The sequence below is a fragment of the Suricata suricatta genome, chromosome 6 (genome assembly GCF_006229205.1).
Source record: "Suricata suricatta isolate VVHF042 chromosome 6, meerkat_22Aug2017_6uvM2_HiC, whole genome shotgun sequence".
NCBI lineage: Eukaryota > Metazoa > Chordata > Mammalia > Carnivora > Herpestidae > Suricata > Suricata suricatta.
In genome coordinates this window covers 22,409,079-22,423,569 of record NC_043705.1, presented here as the reverse complement: position 1 = coordinate 22,423,569, position 14,491 = coordinate 22,409,079, and the positions used below count along the sequence as shown (strand labels likewise).

Here is a 14,491-nt window from a genome sequence, read left to right as displayed (position 1 = left end):
GTTTCCTTCAGATTTCCTAGAGGTAATAGGTCTCTGTGTTCACAATTTCAAAATATTTGGTCTCGTTTTGACACATCTCAAAATACTTGGCTAAGTTATTATACTCATCTACCTACCCCTCAAGCATGTGAATCATCCCTTACCCAAAGTCAGCTCTCCCGAAAGGAAGACTAATTAGATATCTACCTAGGGACTTCTAGACAAAATGCCTGAGAAATCTGTATATCTTGGGAGGAACAACTCAGTGCTGTCACAATGAAAATCCTGAGCCCCAGGAAAATCAATGAGCTTCCCCTACCTCCCCCACCATCATGTGTCTGGAAATCTTCTTTGTAACACTTGGAATTCATGTCTATGTTCTTAGAGCTTTCTATTTTTCAAGAGTTCATTCTCAAAATGCCAATACCCCAAATCATTATGGGGTATCTGGGAAAAGACAAGAAAAAAAAAGGCAAAGAAGTGGTAGGATCTCTAGAAGGAATTCAAAGGCAATCCATATATTTTCCTGGACCAAAGATGAATGTCTTCTTAGACTTCTGAAATCGGTCAGTATACTTTTCCAACTTTCTCGGATCCCTAGTCAGCCTTTCCTTTTCTTGAGAATGAATGTGTTTCTCCAGGCCATGAGAAATGGTACCCATTGATAGGAGCTGTTCCAGAGAGAAGTAGGTACGCATTTAAGTCACACTTGGGAAGATGAACTGTGAAAACCCCAGCTTGTTGTGCTTATTTAGGACCTGAGGGCATCTTTGTGCAAATTAGAAAAAGCTGTCCTTCCTGGGGGTCGGGAACGCGGTTTAGTACACAGAGGAAGAGTTGGATTTCAGCCCCTACTCCTATTCTTGCCAGGCACAACTGTGCGGTACGCACAGAAACTGCAAGACCGTCCACGAGGCTCTCTAGGAGTTCTATCTTGGTTTACTAAAGGCTGTTCACAGGCTCTGGGACTAGGCTTAGTGTAGCTGTATTAATTAACTAAAATTAATTAACATTTTAATCTTATAGGTTAAATTCTAAGTGCAAATTTCTGAGAAGTTAATACTTGTTTTATATTTCCCTACAAGGTATCTTGAAATTCACTAAGAAAATGGACTTTTTTTTGTTACTCTGTAAGTATTTTTGGTTTCATCTGCCTCTGCTGTAGTTTTTACATGAACACACACACATATAAACTAGACACACCCACAACCACTCACTCAGGCACACTCACACCCACATGTAGAGCCACATACTCATATACACGTATGCACATGTGCATGCACCCAGACACATGTTCGCCCAGCCACACACTAGCACACATACACATATAACCGCACACACCCAGAAATACAGCACATACTCATATTAACACACATTCGCCCACACTTCTAGCCACATGAGCACATGCTTACCCACATGCCCATAAAAATATCCACACACATACACATAACTACACACATATTCTTCCTCCAATCACTGATGCCTTCTTCCACTCACGGACACTGTACTATTATACATTAAACCTCACAAAGCACGTTTCCTTTCTCACAAAGCTGCTCTATCCGAAACCAACCTCATGCCTGGGAAACACAACTGTGAAAGTCCTGGATAGTTTTCTGACTTTTAATCTTCCCTAATGCTTTAGCCTCTACTTGTTCAATCAAAGAATTTGAACACCTTTAGAGTCCTCTGGCAATAGGAAATGTTATCTAAAAATGTTTTAAAAAATTAAACACTCACTAATCAATTTCACCTAAGTATTCACATCACTGACCAACCAATTTGTTTACAGACTGTTTTGCTATTCCAAATAATTTTGCTGAGGTATGCAGGAAGCTAATAAGTGATAGTCTTTTTTCTGGTCAGATCAAAGCCAGCTGAGAGCCAAAGTGTTATGCAGAGTTCACTGTAGATGAAACTGGATTGGAGGAAAGGTGTTGGAGTACAAAGAGGTTCCTAAAACATCCCGGTCCAGAATTGGACACTTACGCACCACTGGCAGGCAGCACAGAACAATGACAATCCTTCCTCCACATGAGCAATCGCACACTGGGCCTCTCTACAGAGAGACAAAGCTCAAGGAGGAAAGAAGTAAGGTAAGAATGTCTTGTTTCTTGTCCCAAATTACCAATGAGGATAGAGTCCATTCTCCTCTCATTACGAGGTGTAAAGGGCACAGAGAAGAAGAACGTCCCACCAGCACTAGGGAATAAAGGTTTCCTTAGAACAGTCCTCGGCTTCTCCTTGACCTTTACCTCTTAGGCTTAACCAGTGAACTTAGGTGTAACCAGAGGCGGGAACTTCTCCCTAAGGGGAGGAGACCTGCACGCTGGTACAGTGTCACTCTCACTCCTGTATGACCATTTGTTCATCTTCCTTGGACCACCTTGGTCCCAAAAGATGTTATGTGCTAGAACCACAAATTAATTAAAGGAACTCAAGGCTAGTTAGGAATTAAGGCTGAAAATTTACTCTCTATTCTACCTCTCGTCACAAATTATTTCCAGTCTTGTTGTCTAACATAGCTTATCAGCTGTTTGGCAATACGATCAAAAGCCGTCATAAAGATATTCTGGTAATAATATAATGAATTGAGATGCCTTAAATTTAAACATAATCCCTTTCCTGAAAGAAATTCGAATCCAATTATTAAAGTCTCAAGTAAATTGAAGCCCTAAAGTCTTTTTTTTTTAATTTTTTATGTCTTTTTTATTTTGAGAGACAGAGACAGAGAGCAAGCGAGGTGGGGCAGAGAGAGAGGGAGACACAGAACCTGAAGCAGGCTCCAGGCTCCAGCACAGAGCCTGAAGCGGGGCCTGAACCCACGGACTGCGAGATTATGTCCTGAGCTGAAGCCGGATGCTTAACCAACTGAGCCACCCAGGTGCCCCTGAAGCCCTAAATTCTTATGTTGGTGTCCATGAGACTATTATGGATTAACTCCCCCTGCAAACTCCCAAAATAATAAAGCCCTACTCAAGTTCTTATACTGTTGAACTTCTGCCAGAAGAATTACTGGATAGAATCAGAAATTCCTCTAACAGCTAACACCTGGTGTCACCTTCTGCATGAACGGTTGTTCTCTCAGTGCCTTAGGCCTTGAGTCAGGTTACAACAATTTTCTAATATGTCTGGTTTTTTCCAGAGTACAATGAGTTGATAAAACCCAAATGATGCCAGCAATGACAAAACAGCTACTAGCTTTAATAAAAAGCCATTCCCCAGTGATTAATAAATCATCCAATGCACAATTACATTCTCATTATCTAGTTATTATTTTTAGCCCAAGACTGTGGCAGAAACTCGATGCCTTCTAAGAAAAGGAAGGTAGATGAAGATCTTAGTTTCAAGGTCATTAGGATACAGGTAGGTATGGCAATGGCCTAGAGTTTATAATCTCTTACAACTTTAAATTCACATTTAAATTCAAGTGATAAAGATCTTCCATTAAAAGAATTACATATAGCATTATTTAACTATCTAATCTGGAAAGAAACTCCACTTATGTATACTGTCTCCTTACTTGAAAATAAGCATTTGATACAGTTTACCTTCTTGGAAACTTTAGACAATTGCAATCATGCCCCAATCATCCGACCTTATTTGTGATGCCATTTTATGTAACAGTTTTATAAAGTAAGCAGCTCTCAATGTCCCAATATTAGCATATAATTTGTTCAGTGGGGTTAGTTCTTACCCTGTCCTTAAACAAAAGTGCAGACAGATTCTATGGCTTTTAAGGTCATCTTTAAGTCCTAGAAAGTGTTGGAGTTCTTTTAAATGACAAGATTTTAATGCGGAATTTGAAATGTCCAATCCAATGTAATAAAGCTTCCAGCTGCATTTATGGTTATATCTCCACTCCTCCAACTGGAGCCTTTGGAAGGAGGAGCAAGAGAAGGAGGTTCTACACTTCTTCTCCCTACTCTACTTTGTGGTTTGTAGCCTTCCTCCCTCAACCTGATAACATGGTTTCTTACCCATCATGTTCAAAACAGGAGAGGAAAGGGTAATGATCAGGGAATATCCCGGGTAACTGACATTATGGGAAGACAGATTACCTGATAGGAGTTAGAGTAGCTGTTTTCTTTCTGAACTTTGCTTTGGGTACTTGGAGGGCCTCTCCATTGCTGATAGTCTCAATTACAGTTCTCTTGACTTGGGTAAATGCATTCTTTTCTGGTGGCTTCTTATGCCCTTCTTGGCTCCTAGAAATCTGGAAGTCCAATTTCAGCCTCTCTGCTTACACTTCGTTACCCCTGTCTAAGCAGGTATGTGACCAGCTGTGTAGGATGTCCCACCATACCACACGCACACGACCAACAACGTGTGCAAGGAAAGGCTGCTGCATTAAGGCTCATTTATATTCAGGGATGTATGGAATTTCTTCTTGCTGTAGTGAATTTCATTTCTCATCAGTTCAATCCCTAGCTCTAGCTCTATTCTTATGACTCTCAAATTAGTTAGTACCCCAGAGCTTTTGTCTAAGCTGCAAATGCCATTGTTCATCTTTCTGCTGGACATCATCACAATAAAGCTGTTGTCTTTTACTGCTCTCATCTAAATTCCCTGCCTCCTAATCTCAAATCAAATATGCACAAAAGAAACTCTGTCACCTTCTCCAGAAATAGCCATTAGAGCTATTATGGCTACCATGAGAATGTGTCATCTGCAGACCACCAAGTGATTAAGGGTTTGCGCTACTGTCCTTTGAATTCCATGACTGCATTTATACTGAGACAGCACTTATCATGGGCTGCTCCTCAGAAACACAGGATTCCTAGGACAACTGACTTAACTCTAAAACTTCCCAAGAGTCTTGGGAGTTTTTCTTGGACTTCTCATTCTCTCTTTCATTCAGAGAAGGATGAGCCTTACAGTCTGAAGGCTCTCTCTCTCAAACTCCCTTCCCCTTTGTTCTCATGGTTCTTTGTCCAAAATAATCCTTTATTGTTAGATGCTACCTGAGGTTTGCTTCTTAGAAGGCCTAGTGAACTTCTCACTGAAAAGCCTCTCGCACCTTCCTTTCCTTCTGACCACCTGTAAGACTCAACTTGCAGCCGGCCCCCTAGTGGTTGTGGTTTGATCAATAAGTTGTGAACGGAGGTGACATGTGTCAGGCTAGAATGATTACTAGCTGCTGTAAGATCCACCTATGCTTTCTTTCTCTGTGCCACAGCACCTGCTTACTTTCCAGACAGTGGCTGATATATCACCGTGAGTCCCCCAAATCGGAAGGATGTGGAGAAGAAATCCCAGCCAGACCAAAACGGGCATGTAGCAACAGCAAGAAATAAGCTTTTACTATTTTAATCGCTGGTATCTGAAGGTTAACATTAACACAATATACCCTAGGTTGTGTGGACTGATAAACTCTTATTCTCTAGCTCTCTTTCTCCTCCTGTGTTCCCTCTCTTGATAAAAGTCATTCTCAGGCACTCAGGCCTATCATTTTTATTACATTCCTCTCCCCAAGTCTCATCAATCACTAGATTCTATTGATTAATCCTCCCAAATGGCTCCAACATCTGTGTGCTCTCCTTTTTATTTCCAAAAGAGCTCTCACCGTAGTTCTCATTTATTGCCAACTATGAAATTATATTCATATCTGGTTTCTGATCTTCCATTCACTTATTTGTACAGCTCATCTTTCTTTTGGCACATTAACCAGCCTTTTGCGTAATGGACATGAAGTCATCAACTCCTTAAAACTTTAAGTGTTCGGCTACTGCTGATTAAAAATCTAAATTCCTTAGTTAAGTTGTTAATACTATATTCTCAAACTAACTTCTTAATCGTATTTAGCACTCAAATTTACAATCTCATATATTTCAGGCAGCTTCTTCAATGGAGGAGGATTCAGCTTTCAGGATAATGTGAATAATGATCATGATCTCAGTTTTCAAAAAAAATTCTACAAGTGCTAAGATCTATAAATCCTCCTACAGACTCTGTATAGGACGAATCCAGCCGCCCATGGAGAGAAGCCTTCAAGACTCTGTTCTTTAACACTCAGGCCAAAGGAGACGTTTATTTCACTTGCTAACGTATGTTATAAAGCAGCAATGGGGAATTTCTAAATTAGTGATCCAAGGTTCTTTCATCCTGAAGTGTCCTTACTGCACTTACTTACTTCATAAGACCTGCCAAGTAGGGCATTTAAAAAGTATCTTCCTTCATTCTGTTTATCAGAATTTCTATAGCCACGCATTGTAAGATGATGAGCCACAGACAACTAAAGCTACTCCCATGTAATTTGGCCATTCAACATAATTGAGTCAGTACCTAACACACACAAAGGACACCTGACATAGACAAGGGCAATGTGTTCATGTTTGTATCTCAAGCAAATAGCATCCTACAAGCTCATTAGCAGGATGGCCAGCAAATAAATGTTTAGTTATTGCCAAGCTTTGGGAACAGAAGATCAATACGCACGGGCCCTGCCCACAGTGGCCTTCACATCTCTGGGAGAGGCAGTGAAATGAGCATAAAACGGTAATACAAGTACTGTCGGGTAAGAGCCTGGGGCAAAAAAAAAAATGCATTCTGAGAACCCAGTAAGGGTTAAAAGAGAAGGTTTCATTTGACCAATGCCATAATTTTTCACTGTAAGGAAACATGGGGAAAGCATTGCAGAGGGAAAAAGCAGTATAGCCAGTCTAAAGAGATACAGAATTATCTGACATGACTGGGAAACAGAAAATATAACAGAATGCCGGATCAGAATAAAGAATGGAGTTTTGGAAAATTTGGCTGGAGAGGTAACTTGTGGTCATATCATAAAAGAACCTTGAAGGCCAAATTAAAAGCTTATGAACTTCTGTCTTAGGAGCAACTGAGTAATTAATCTAATACATTTTGGGAAGATAATTCTTATGGAGATATCAAGGATAAATAATTTTAAAACAACTAAGCTCAGAGGAGGCTATATTACCCTAATGATAACATATGTTCACTGTTTATTATCTTTTTTTTTAATAGTTTATTGTCAAATTGGTTTCCATACAACACCCAGTGCTCTTCCCCACAAGTGTCCTCCTCCATCACCACCACCTCTTTTCCCCCCTCCCCCTTCAACCCTTGGTTCATTTTCAGTATTCAGTAGTCTCTCAGGTTTTATGTCCCTCTCTCTCCCCAACTCTCTTTCCCTCTTCCCCTTCCCCTGGTCCTCCATTAGGTTTCTCCTGTTCTCCTGTTAGACCTATGAGTGCATCACTGTTTATTATCTTAAGGATAACTGAATATTACACTGTACTCTCTTACAAGGTCTCTGAATGGTTTTGTAGGAGTGAGTAGAAAGTGCATTTTTATCATGTGGTCCTGTTTGGCATTTAATCTGGTTGCCTTTGAGTAAAATATTTTTAGATGAGTTTTAATAGCCAGATTCTCTTCTATTCAACAGGTTTATGAATCATTTAAAACGCAGAACTTGAGAGACTATTGAATGCTGAGAATGAACTGAGGGTTGGGGGGAGGGGGGAGGGGGGAAGACAGGTGGTGGTGAGGGTGGAGGGCACTTGAGGGGAAGAGCACTGGGTGTTGTATGGAAAACAATTTGACAATAAAATATTATGGAAAAAATAAAAAATAATAAAAAAATAAAACAATGAAGGACTAAGAAACCATAAGTTGTTGTAGTGGATTAAAGAGTTCAAGGATAATGGTTACTGCTTTATCAACAGTTTTCCCATTGATGTGTCATTTATACATTAAGCAACATTCTCTCATGGCCAAAGTCATCTCTTTTGAGTTAGTGAGTGTAAGTGTTCTCCATCCTTGGCAATCCTGGTCTCTTGCTTCATTTCAATGAGGCCCAGTGTTCATAAAGCTATTTTCATGCTTTTCAGCTTAATATTCCATGTCACTGCTGTGAAGAAGGTCCCTTTCTGATTAAGGTTTTGCCACAAGAGTTAATTGTTAGAACTGCTGTCTGCTCCAAAGGTCAAAAGCTGGAGTTGTTTCCTTTGATGCCCTCCAGGCATACAATGAGACAGCAGGTATTCAAATTTGGCTTTAGGGTGAAGCTGGAATGGTTTCATGAGTATAACATATGTTCTATTAAGCAGTAACTAAAATACGACAAACAAATCTCACAAGATGGAATTTATAAACAAAAGCTATATTTCTCGTGTAACATATCTACAGACAGAGAAAAGGGAGCGCTCGGAGATAAGAGCAATTCCGTGGCATTTCCCAGCAGTAGAAATCATAAATCACAGGAAGCACTAATTATGCTCCAGCTCCATAAAAGTACAGGTCAAAACTCCACAAAGATGTAGTAAACCCAAAGCCTCAAACCCCATTAATCTTTTCCACTTTTATGACCTTTCTAACAGTTAAGTATAATGCCAAAAAGAACACAGTGTTGCATAAGAGCCACGTCTGATGTGATTGAGAAAGTAGCATAAACCTATTCAAGGCCTTTCAATCAATGTGGCCTTTACCTTAGCAGAGAGCTTAAGGGAGAGTAATTAATTTCTTAGTCATTTGTAAAATGACACACACTGAGATGGAAGACATTTTGGCAATGTTCCAGGAAAGGACACATTAGTAATGGCTGTTTCAAGGCCTCTTCCTTTCTAACAGCATATAGGTTTATTATAATCCCATGCAATTCTATTTTCTTTGCAATTTTATTCCTGTGTATTTAAGTGAAAGTATTCCTTAGCCATTCTGTTATAGAACAATACATGCAATTTTATACCAATAAGTTAGGAAAAATTAAAGAAAACCATACATGTTATGGACTAAATTCTAAAGAGAAATAAATTCAGTCACAAGGAGATATTTCTTAATCCTGACAGTGAAGCATACTTCTCTCAGAAACTGGCAGATCAAGGAAAAAAGGTAAGAATATAACAAATTGAATAATACAAAAAATGGATTGAATGGACATATAAAGAATCTTTTAAGCAGAAAGTGGAATAAGAAATTTTTTCCCCAAGTACATATAGAACATTTAGAAAAAAGACCACATGCTGGGTCAGAAGGCATATCTCAACGATTTCAAAGGACAGAAATTATGCATGTATCACACATATGCCCTCTGACCAAAGTACCATTAAGCTGGAAATGAGAAAACAAACAAAAAAAGGTATTTTAAAAGAAAAAGTCCATATATTTGGCATTTCAGAAGAAAGAGACTTTGAAATAACCTATGAGTCAAAGAATGAAAATGAAAAAATATTTTGAATCAAATGATAGAGAATAAAAAGAATCTCATGTATTAAAAATTTATGTGGATAAAGTAGTACATTTACATACTGAAATGCATATTAGAAAATGAATAAAACTCAAACTCAGTGTACTAAGCATCTATTTTAATGTAAAGGAAATAGAAGATTAAATCTTGATAGAGTACAAAGATGAAAATAATGAATAGAGATTAATGAAATTTTAAAAAATAAACAAAAAACAGGGTTAGCTCAGGCCAAAGTTGGTTCTTTGCTAGGACTGGTTAAGAGACAAGTTCTAGGGGCGCCTGGGTGGCTCAGTCAGTTAAGCATCCGGCTTCGGCTCAGGGCAGGATCTCACAGTTTGTGGGTTTGAGCCCCGCATCGGGCTCTGTGCTGACAGCTAGCTCAGGGCCTGGAGCCCACTTTAGATGCTGTGTCTCTCTCTCTGCCCCTCCTCTGTTCACTCTCTGTCTCTCAAAAATAAATAAAAAACATTTAAAAAAAATTTTAAAAAAAGGACAGATTCTTGCTTAGACTAATTAGAAAAAAAAGATAAGACATAACTGATACAAGATGTCTTTACCAGTGGATTCTAACAAATTTTTAAGGTAGAAATAGCATTGCTTTTAACAATAGTTTTTGAGAGAAGGGAAAAATATTTAAAATCCCAACCTATTTGATAAGGAAAGCATATCATATCAAAAAGACAAGAAATAAACAAGTGGTGAGAATGTGCAAAAGGAATTCCCATGCATCACTGGGGGTAATGTAAATTGGTACAGCCACTGTGGACCAGTATGGAGATTTCTTTAAAAATTAAAAATAAAAATACTATATGATCCAGCAATTCCATTACTGGGTATTTACCCAAAGAAAATGAAAACACTAATTCAAAAACACATATGCACCCCTTTTTATTGTAGCATTATTTAAAGTAGCCAAGATATGGAAGCAACCTAAGTGTCCCCACATAGATAAATGGATAAAAAAAAAGATGTTGCATTTTTCATATCTATATATAGAGATATACAATTTTAATATAATTTATATTTTATGGTTTCTTAATGACTTATAAATGATTATATAATTGCCAACATGAATATAATTATGTTGTAAAATAAAAATTATATATAATTATATTTGTAAACATCTATATAATGGAATTTACTCATCCATATAAAAGAATGAGATCTTGCCATGTGAGACAGTTTGGATGGACCTAGAGAGTATTATACTAAGTACAGCATAGGGAATGTAGTCAATAATACTGCAATAATGTTGCATGATGACAGATGGTGACAATATTTACTGTGATGAGCATGGAGGAATGTATAGAATAGGCAAATCAACATGCACATCTATAACAAAGAAAACATGGTATGTTAATTATATATCAAAAAGAAATACATATACTACACACACAAAAGTAAGGCCAGCATAAAGGCAATTATAAGACAGGAAATCCCAAGGCCAATTTCACTTCTGAATGTAAATGCAAAAACTGAATCAAGAAGTCAATGAAAAGATCAACCCATATTCATACTTGCCATATTCTGCTGCTCTTTCAGATCCATCCCACTTGGTACAATGGGGGGATAATCTACAAGAACTGCATCAGTGGACTTCTCTTCCCTTAAGCTTTCATCTGGATTTGGCCACTAATGAGCACAAGTTACAGATTAGAAGAAAGGAGACTAAGGCTGGTTTATTAATGTAGATACTACTGGTTAATGAAATGTATGGAAAGAGAGTTGACTTCAGTGGTAAGGAGGGAAATGCACATTTGGGCTGAACTAATTTCTCTGTCTGAATAACTGACTCTGAGAACCCCCCACTCTACCCCCTTGCCAATAAACCAAAGAGCAAGATTTGTGAAGTGGATATTTTCACACTAGGCACATGGAGTTTGGGCCAATAGATATGATAAGTTCCCAGGCACCTTACAACCACAGAAAAGCTTCAAGGAGCCAGTGTCCTGAAGATGAGCGCCTCATAAGCTATGCTTGCCTCCGGGTGCCATCACTATCTACCTGCAGCGAAGGGTAAGGGAACAGCAGTGAAAATCTACAGTTAAGTGCAAAGTCTTCAGAGACTCTCCTGTAAACCAAAGAAATGCTTCTTGTTTTTTAAACTGCAACCTAGAATTCCCTAAGAATTTTCAGGTATTCAGAAGCAAACATAAAAGCCATGTGGGGTCTGAGGGGGTTGGAACCACCAAAACTAAATTACAAGAAAATGTTACAATTAAATAGACATAGTAAACAGAATAAAACTTTAAATAAATAAAACTAATATCCTTAAAAAGCTCTTATCCACAATAAAAGAAACATGCCTCTCTAAACTATTTCAGAGCTTAGATATCAAGCATAAAGATATATACATATAATCCTTAATAATATATATTTCACTATTGTCAATTTCATATAGTTTAAATATTTTTATAATATACTTAATATACTTAATGTATGAAGATGCACACACATATATAGGTTCAGAAATAAATGCTGAAATTTAAAAACACATATAATAATAAACTAAAAATAAGAAACCTAGATAAAATATGAACTAGTGGAATGAAAGGATTATCACAAAAATCTCAAAGAATGCAAAATAGTAAAATATGCTGAAAAGCTAGAAAAGAAGACCGGCATATATGTACAAATACGTCCATCACCTGACTGTTGTAACATTTAGAACATCCTTTACTTGTTCAGTGGTTAATATGATACATCCCTATTTCTTAAATAGTGTATCCTAATTTTATAAATATGCTGTATATTACATATATTATATTAAAATAGTTTGCTTCCATTTACATTATTACATATATCACAAGAGTTGAATTCAGTTGTAACAACTCTTAAGTGAGCAGCGGCTTAAGAAACTCAGGGTTTTTGTTGTTCCCATCTTATGTGAGGTATGACTAATAAAAATCATGTATATGTAAGATGTATACCATGATGTTTTGTATACATACAAATGTATACAAATAATGTATACATACATATACATTATGACATATAAATACATTACCACAATCAAGGTAATTAACGTAACCATCACCTCACATAGTTACCGTGTGTGTGTGTGTGTGTGTGTGTGTGTGTGTGTGTGTGTCTATGTGTGAATAATGGAGATCTATTCTTAGTAAGTGTCAAGTATACAATACATTAACTATAGTCACTGTGCTGTGTACTATCTAGGTCTCTGGAAATTTGGCACATACAATGGAAAGTTTGTACCCTTTGACCAACACCTCTCCTTTCCCCCTGAAGCTTACTTAACCTCTGGTAACCCCATTCTACCTTTTATTACAAGGTGTTCAACTTTTTTAGATTTCACATGTGAGATGGTGAACTATTTGTCTTTCAGTGTCTGGCTTATTTGACTTACTGTAACATTATATCCTCATGACTTACTTTCTTGTCGAATTGGAAATTTGTCCCTGATGACCCCTTCACACACCTGGCCACTTCACTGGCTCAGACAACCACCGATCTGTTCTTTATGTTCATGAGCTCAGTTTTCATTATTCATTTATTTATTTATTTATTTATTTATTTATTTATTTTATTTATTTTAGGTTCCACATATATATGGGAGATCATACAGTATTTGTCTTTTTTGGACTCATTTTACTTAGCTTAATGACTTCAAGTCCATCCATGTTGTCACAGATGACAAGATTTTCTTCTTTTTTTTTAAGTTTATTTTTTATTTTTGAAAGAGGGAGACCATTAGCAGTAGAAGTACAGAGAGAGGGGTGGCAGAGGATCTGAAGCAACTTTGTGCTGACAGGAGACAGACTGATTCAGGGCTCAAGCTCACAAACCATGAGATCATGACTTAAGCCAAAGTTAGATGCTCAACTGACTGAGCTTACCCAGGTGCCCTGATAATTTCTTCTTTTTTTTTTTTTTAATGGCTGAATGATATTCCATTTATGTATATGTCATATTTCCTTATCCACTCATACATCAATGAACATTTAGGTTCTTCCCATATACTGGCTATTATAAGATAATGCTTCAATGAACAAAAGAGCTCATGTAACTTTTTAAATTTCTGGGTTTGTTTGTTTGTTTGTTTGTTTTTTGGATAAATACCCAGGAGTAGAATTGCTGAATCACATGGTAGTTCTATTTATAATTTTTTGAGGGAACTCATTACTGTTTTCCAGAGTGGATGCACCAATTTACATTCCCACCAATAGTGTACAAGGATTTCCTGGGGTGCCTGGGTGGCTCAGTCGATTAGGTGTCCAGCTTTGGCTCAGGTCACGATCTCATAGTTCCTGGGTTTGAGTCCGCGTCAGGCTCTGTGCTGACAGCTGGCTCAGAGCCTGGAGCCTGCTTCAGATTCTGTATCTCCTTCTCTCTCTGACCCTTTCTTGCTTGCACTGTCTCTCTCTGTCTCTCAAAAAAATAAATAAAAATATTTAAGAAAAGGATTTCCTTCACTCCATATCTTTGCCAATACTTAATGATTTTTTTTTTCATAACAGCCATTCTAATAGGTGTGAGGTGATATCTCATTGGGGTTTTGACTTGCACTTCCCTAATGATTAGTGATGCTGAACATCATTCCATGTACTTGTTGGCCATTTGTATTTCTTCTTAGAAAATATGTTTCAAATTCTCTGCCCACTTTTTACCTGGATGATGATGATGATGGTGATGGTGATGATGATGATTTGCTACTGGCTTATGTGGATTACTTATATACTCTGGATATTAACATTTATCAGGTACATGATTTGCAGATATTTTCTCCTATTCAGTAAGACACCTTTTCATTTTGCTGATGGCTTCCTTTGCTATGCAGAAGCTCTGTAGTTTGATAAAGTTGTCCCACTTAGTTATTTTTGTCTTCGTTGCCTGAGCCTTTGTTGTCAATTCCAAAAAACTATTGCCAGGACCAATGCCAGGAAGCTTTTCCCCCTTGTTTTCTTCTAGTCATTTTACGGTTTCAGGTCTTATGTTTAAGTAATAAAGCTATTTTGAGTTGACTTTGTATAAGAAAAGGGTTAAATTTCATTCTTTGCAAACGAGTAGAAGTCAGCAGGTATGGAATGTCAGGGGCACAATGTTGTTCACGTAACCTTTCTTTCATAGTGGAATCATAGCCCTTCCAGCCATTATATCCATATTTTAAGCCAGCAAGAAGGAGGAAAAGGATAAAGAAGTAGAGGCAGTATCTGTACTGAAAAAACAAAACTCCTTTGAATATCCGCCTACTTCTCATTAGCAAGGTTTTGTGTCAATGGCCATGTAAATTGCACAGGATACTGGTCAATTTAGTTGATTGTGGGGTTGTAGCTGGGCACATTGCTG

General features: G+C 37.6%; 1 long non-coding RNA gene across 1 annotated transcript in view; it reads right to left on the bottom strand.

The window, feature by feature from the left end:
- Positions 1-570: 570 nt before the first annotated feature.
- LOC115293692 overlaps positions 571-14,491 on the bottom strand; it is a 35,759-nt gene continuing 21,838 nt past the window's right edge. Inside the window, exon 6 of the long non-coding RNA XR_003909560.1 lies at positions 571-650. This is a non-coding gene — a long non-coding RNA (uncharacterized LOC115293692). The remainder of the gene's footprint in view (positions 651-14,491) is intronic.